The 7637-nt window shown below is 30.1% G+C and overlaps 1 long non-coding RNA gene across 1 annotated transcript; it reads right to left on the reverse strand.

Annotated features, from left to right (window-relative positions):
- Nucleotides 1–3198: 3198 nt before the first annotated feature.
- On the reverse strand, nucleotides 3199–4363 carry LOC106320961. The gene is made up of 2 exons (XR_001265977.1): nucleotides 4210–4363; nucleotides 3199–3995 (listed from the first exon to the last, which is right to left on the reverse strand). It is a non-coding gene; the product is annotated as an uncharacterized LOC106320961 (long non-coding RNA).
- Nucleotides 4364–7637: the final 3274 nt, after the last annotated feature.

Below are 7637 nucleotides of genomic sequence, written 5' to 3' on the forward strand. Positions count from 1 at the left end.
GCGGGGCGGGTTAACCCGCGAACCCAGCTCTACTGACACCACCACCACCACCACTCGTCACCACCATGGCCGTCCGACACCACCACCACCACCAATGCCTTCTGGCACCACCACCACCACCACTTTGATAACATTTCTAAACTAAGAAAGATTCTAACTTTATTGAAATGAAAGATAGCTCATTGAGCTTTATTGTGAAACTAGAGAAATGGAAAAGTTTTAGTTTTGTCACCAAGAACACAAGAAGTTAAATAGATATTTCATTAAGTGAAAGAGATGCTGCTACAATGACAGCTAAGGTTCCATTCATCAAAGCACATAACAACATATATATGAATCTAGAAACCCTAGTTACATGGATTACAAAAGCATCTAATGGATAATAAACTACGTTACCACCATCGCCGTCCGACACCATATACCTCTCTCTCTCTCTCTGATTTTGTTTTGATTTTTTGGTACAGGAAGGTGGGTCGTGAGCAGGGTTGGTGGTTGTCGTGAGCTTGAAGACAGGGGAAGTACGGCGTCGTAGTGTTGCTAGCTGCCTCTGCTCACCAGAGAGTGAAGACAAAGGAGATGACGAGACGTGATGCGCCAGATGATGATGACAAGACGTGATGCGGCGGTATGATGCTGGCGTGATGCGGCGGTTTAGATTTATATTTAGGTTTTTCTGCTTTGGTTTAGTTTAGATTTTTTTTTTTGCTTCGGTTTAGTGTAATACAACATTTTTGTGATTTATTAATAACATTATTATTATTATTTCTATTTCGTATAAAAGAATACTAAAAATAATTACGTTTATTTAATTGCAATTATAATATTAAAAATAATAATTAATATATGTATTTATAATTATTTAAATAATAACATAAATGAAATGTTATTAAAGAATATTTTATTGCATATAGAAAAACTCTATTGTATCTCGTAATACGATAGCAATGCGATAAACCGCTATCTAAAGTGTCTGATTTATTATAACGGGCGATAACATAGCGTTTGTTAAAACGCTATGGTATCTTTAGATAAATACACTAAGTTGATAATAATGAACAAAGTACACATTACTCCTATTCAACTTTCATGTAGGATAAATGTTACCCACTATGACAATTGTTTGTATAAAACAAATAAACTCATCACTATGAGATTGAAATAACTAAAATAAACATTGTGAGGCCAAATGTTTAACCATCTAATATATTAATTTAGAGTCCTATTTTTATCTACTTACAAATAGTCTAGGTTGGTCCATTACATTTAACTATCTTTCCTATTATTTCTATTTATACCTAATTTAATTATTATTAAATATATACACTAACCTAAAATTAAAGAACTAAATAACTAATCTATTTTTTAATAATGAATTGAATTTATGTTAACACTACTTTTAAGTAAATAATCAATTATATTTTATTTATTAATATAAAAGAATTATATATGCCTACTAATTCATATATACAGTTGTACTTTAATTCAAATGCAAAAAAACAAATTTTTTAAAACCCTCACCAAATACATAATAATATAATTTTTTATACATAAAGTATTAAAATTAGACATATACATATACATATATATATATATATATATATATGTATTTGATAAAATAAATAGTGATAGTCGTTAATATTTAATGATATGTTGGAACATGTTATCATTGATATTTTTTATGAGTATAGTTTTACGGGTTATTCCAACACATATAAAATATTTATCAAATATAAAATTAATTGAATAAAACATAAAACATACTTAAAGTTATGCTTGAGCGTTCATGTACCCATTGCGATACGAATTGGGTTTTTGGAATTTTGATTCTAATTTATTTCACATCTTAGGTCTCATTCTGTTAAATTTGTAAGTACATAACAAGTTCAGATATAACACATAGGTTTTACTTCTAAATTGTATCACATCTAAAATCCATAAAGTAACAATATATTATTCCGATTTAGGTTATATGGGTTCGGATATTTCGAAGTTAAATCCAAAACTGAAAAGCAAAATGTAAGAAATAGGATTGGATATTTAAGGTACTCATTGAAGATTTAAATACTTATTTTTATATATAATTCCAAAATAAATATAGAATTGAATATTTGAAGTACATAGTTAAGTTTCATATATTTATATTTGCGATTGATTTAGAATTTTGGTCGGTTTTTGGGTTTTTTTTTTGGATTTTTTTGGTTTTTTGGGTTTTTCGTCCGAGTTCGGATATTTGATGTACCACACTATAAGACGTATTATGGGATTTCTTATATTTCGGATTGGGTAATGATCACGTTTTTTTGGGTTGAGTTTGGTTGGATTTTGGGTTACAGATTTTATGTCCAGACCTATTTTAAATGAAAAGAAAATGTGATTATATAAAAAATTTACCAAAAAAATATCCCGCGCTTTAGCGCGGGTTAAAATCTAGTAAATTTATTAAGGGGGGTGTATTGAACCAAAGGTTTTTTTGAACTTTGTATTGAACCAAAGGTTTTAGAAGCTTTTAGGGTGTTTTAATTTTTATGGGATTTAGGTGAGTTTTGAAGTTATTTGGGTGATTTTGATGAAATTTTAAAAAAGACAATAAAAAATCTTAGGTGATTTGATAAGATATCTTGTATAGATTTTAATTTTGTTTAGGTGATTTGAAATAGTAAATACTAGTTTTGGTCAATATATTTTTCTTCTTACGGGTTTATCTACCTAATAACACTATGAATTATGCATAATGAAATCAAACTTGGCCATTAACCTTTGTCAAATTTCTTAAGCTAATGGATAGTATATACTCGTACAGATAGATGCATAGACAGACAAGGATTCATAAGAAAAAAAAACAATTTAGAAAAAAAAGTAAAATAAAATGACTGACACTGCACCGAGAGTTGAGAAGCACTTCCTCTGCTTCTTCTTATGCCCAAGTCTGCCTACATAGTTTCTGCTTTATTAGCTCTCCAATTATTAGTATTCACTCCACGAGCCCAACTAATCATCGAGTTCCACATTAATCGTGACATGTGCGCATGTTTCCGCATTCTCAATGTCTGAAAAGTTATGTTCGTTTTTACCAAACTAACTTGAGTACATGAGACTCCTCTGATCAAGGAGATGATGCTCAGGTTGTGGGATGACTTGTTGGTGTGAAGCCCTTCCTCTGCTTCTTCTTATGCCCAAGTCTGCCTACATAGTTTCTGCTTTATTAGCTCTCCAATTATTAGTATTCACTCCACGAGCCCAACTAATCATCGAGTTCCACATTAATCGTGACATGTGCGCATGTTTCCGCATTCTCAATGTCTGAAAAGTTATGTTCGTTTTTACCAAACTAACTTGAGTACATGAGACTCCTCTGATCAAGGAGATGATGCTCAGGTTGTGGGATGACTTGTTGGTGTGAAGCACTTCCTCTGCTTCTTCTTATGCCCAAGTCTGTGTTAAATCATTCAACACACTGTAGGCAGAATGTGTTGACTTAATACAAGTACATCTCTCACCATTCTCAGCGACTCCTGAGTGTAAAGCATCAAACATTGGACCCAAAGACCTCTGATATTGCATGTTGTTGATCCTCAAATACCATATGAGTTGAAGCATTCTCCAATAGCTAGATTTCAGGATGTGAAGTGGTACCAGAGGTTGTGTTATTAAATTTTCCTAATCAACAACTCCAGAGGTTATACCATTTGTGAATCACTTGCTTCTTGCCTGTGCTCCTCCTGGATCGAGCCTTCCCTTGGAGAGATACCAGAGACAACTCATCCCCATGATCAATCAGTAGAACTGTTTCCTTCAGTAGTTTCTGAGTTCTCTCAGTCTTGTTGCTTGTCATAGCCAAAGGCAAGCTCGAAAATCATTTTATAGTCATCCACAAAGTAAACATCAAGACCTTCTGTCACATTATCCGCCAGCTCTTCAAAGTCTCTCCGGTTTCCCTCTAGAAATATTATAGTCTTCATTTGACTCCGTCTGGTCGCTATGTTTTTCTCCTTCACCTGAAATACAGTTTAAGAAACTTTCAGCAAGTTCTGTAATATGTCCAAAAAGCATTAACAGACTAGTTAGAGTAACTAACTTATCCCACCAATAGGAAGAATAAAGTTCATCAATTTATCACTAATTCAACTTATCTAAACCCCGTCAATATTTACATTGGGAGGAAAAAAAGAGAGAGACGCGAGGGAAAGATAAAGAACAAACTCACAAGACCTGGTTTTTGTCTATGAGCTTATGAGTTGAGAAGAAAGCATCTCAAAGTGATTCATTGCGTGGCAGCTCGAACCGATCAACAGTTCTACAACAAAAACGGTGGTGAAAGCTTCCTGAGAAGTGATAATACCGAGATCCATGAACTCGTTCTCACTCTCTTTGTCCCGTTCTCTACGAAGTGATGAAATCATCGTGCAGGTTTCACAGAATTTAGGTTAGAGAAACCTGTTACAGCAAGAGTCAGAGGTTTTTTTCTACGGCAAGGCAATATTTTTTTTTCTCTTTCAGTTCTCTCAAATAACATCTATAGAGATGTTATTCTATTGGGGTTGTTTTTAACTAAAAAATGAGGTAATGTATTCTCAAATCCTCTTTACAAAATTTATTTTCAAAATACTGTTTATCTTTGGATAACACTAGATTTGATATAGTTTTTATAAATTGTCAATTGAATAACATGGAATTTTAAGTGATATTTAATAACTTTGTACAAACTCCACATTGAATAACAGGAGATTTGGAAAAAGAAAATTAAATCACTACTTGAATAACATGGGATTTTAATCAAATCTCACACTCTCCTAAAACTATTGGTTCAATAGACCCCCCTAAGAATCACTTTATATAAGAATAAATCTCAACCATTTTGCAAAATAAATACCCCACGCAAAACAATGACAAACAACTGAGCACAAAAAACAATTATTCAACGAATTATGGGTTCCAAACTTAAACGATCAACAACACAAAGATCCTTGAATGCCCGCAGAGTTTTTGGAATATATTAGCCGAACATTTCTTCTCCAATTCAAATTGTTCATACAAATCAATTTTACAGCATTATGTACTATAAATCAGTTTCAGAAGCATACAAATTAAACTCACTCATATCACATTTAATTGCTCCTCCAAATGACCTCATGCAATACTTTCTGGCCACAACATTTTTAAAAGGCAAACATCAATTCCAAATGAAAACCTAATGCACCAGCTTAAATTTTAGAAATTCAAATAACAAATAAGGTATGATCTTTGAAAACAAATTATAAGAATTGTTCAACGTTAAATGTTAACAAATAAATTTACAATATTATCTTAGAAAACAGATTACATTATTATATTCAATCTGAATTAAGTTTTAAATGTTTTATAAAATTAAAATACATTTTAATATGTCGACAAAAAATACATTTTAATATAAAATTTTATAGTAAACTTACCCGCCCGTAGGGCGGACCAACCCTTAGTAACAATATAAAATAAAGAAATTGAATCCACACAGCAAAAGTCACATTAAAGTTTACAAGAATAAGCTAAAGCTATAATAAAATTATTCATTTATTTGTTGTTAAGCAATAAGAAAATAAGTAATGAAATTAAGAAAAATATGTTAATATGCATTAATAGGCATAAGAAAATTAGAAGTCATGAATCCAATTGAATAATTTAAATCAGATTTTACTGAAGATGTTCTCAGACACGATTACGTAGACTTTAACAATAGTTATCGTTTTCTTAAGTTACTAGGTTAAGACTTGTGTCTTACGCGGGATAATTTTACGCGGGATAATTTTATATAATATATTTTTCTACATATTATTAAATAATAAATATATATATATAATAATTAAAAGTTAGTAACTATTGCATTAAACTGGTGCGAACTTATAAATAAAATTTATTAATCCAAACAATATTTCTTTTATATGATAAGATATTTAATTAAATTTAAATGATATTAACATATATAGTATTTTTAATATTAATTTCTACTAAATGATTCTTTCTACTCGTATAGTATTTTTGATCAAACTTTATATTTCATTATGGGATTAACAGTTTTAGTAATTTATAAATTTTTAACAAAATTAAGCTGTTAATATGTGTTCAAAGCTTTTATCAAATAAATTTTTTTCAAAGTAAATTTCGAAATTAAATTATTTATATATTTTATATGGTGTATAGTATAATTTAAAATGATATATATATTAATCTTAATAATTATTAAATGAGACTTTTTACTTATACGATTTGTAATCATTTGTATCTTGTTATTAAAAAAATTTAAACTTTGGATCACGAAATTTGAATATAAGACTTTTAACAGTTTTAGTAATTTATAGTTGTCTTTAAAAATTCAAAATATAACATATACAGAAAAATCTAAATTTTTATTATACAGTTAATGTAGTTGTTTACTTTATTTTAATAGTTTAAAATTAAACAAATATGATAGAAGATAAACTATTTTTTATCAAATCTTTATTATACAAAATCATTAATTGTGATATATTATTTTAGCCTTATTTGGCAATTCTGTAACTTTTACTTAAGAAAATAATTAAGAACATTAATAATGAATTTATGTTTAGTTAAATATTATATATTTAGATGGGTCAACCTGTTTTTCAAAAGATTCTTATAATCGTTCTAGTGATGACATGTGGGTACAAAAAAATGTTATAATGCTTTTCAATTAATATACAAGGGATATATCGAGTACAATAGTATTCGGACTTTATATTATGCAAACAACAACAATATTTACTTAACATTGTATCCTTCATGTTAAGCAAACAAACAAAGGGCTTTGGGCTAATTTTAACAATTGAATAGTTTAAATCGTTGGAATTCATACCGGTTTATAATAATTTATAAATCAACCTATGAATTTAGTTTGACTAGAATCTCATGTCAATACTGAAACAAATCTAGATCTTAAGGTTTCGTATATACCTGGTTATTCGCAGCGGAAGATAAATAAATCAAGTCGAGATTACTAGCACTCCAAGCGTCGTGCCTCTACCGGTATCCACACGCACACAAACTAGATCGAAACGAGATGCTAGTACCGTCGAGATCAAATCTAAAAAAACCTTGACAAACTCCTTTGTCTCTCTTTTTGTTTATGTTTAGGGTTTTACGTTTCAAGCGGCTTGAACTCATTATTTAATTATGAGAGATCATTATCATTATATAATGACCTAGCTTTATTTTACGTGAAGGAGGTAATGTGGGCTGAGCCCATTAACACATCTATTCTCTTCTTAAGAGATGCACGTGTAATTCTCACATATATAATTATATCACATGTAATGTATATAGTAATCCCTTAAGAACATAACATATTATTAATCTAGTTTGCATAGGTGTGTGACCCTATAGGATCATATAATATTAGTAATGAATTCTCAATTCATAGATTATAAGCGGTTTTTAGCAAAACATTATAACCACCTAATATTATACGATCGTCAATCTCGACACTACGACTTTAACAAGAGTAAGTACAAATGATTTTAGGACAAATGATTTTAGGACATTCCCAACAATCTCCCACTTGTACTAGAATCATCTATTCTCATAATCCATTTGTCTCTATATCTCGATCTCAACATAAGGCAATAACTAGTGTCATCCTTATTAAG

This window comes from Brassica oleracea, unplaced genomic scaffold (genome assembly GCF_000695525.1).
Source record: "Brassica oleracea var. oleracea cultivar TO1000 unplaced genomic scaffold, BOL UnpScaffold01150, whole genome shotgun sequence".
Taxonomy (NCBI): Eukaryota; Viridiplantae; Streptophyta; class Magnoliopsida; order Brassicales; family Brassicaceae; genus Brassica; species Brassica oleracea.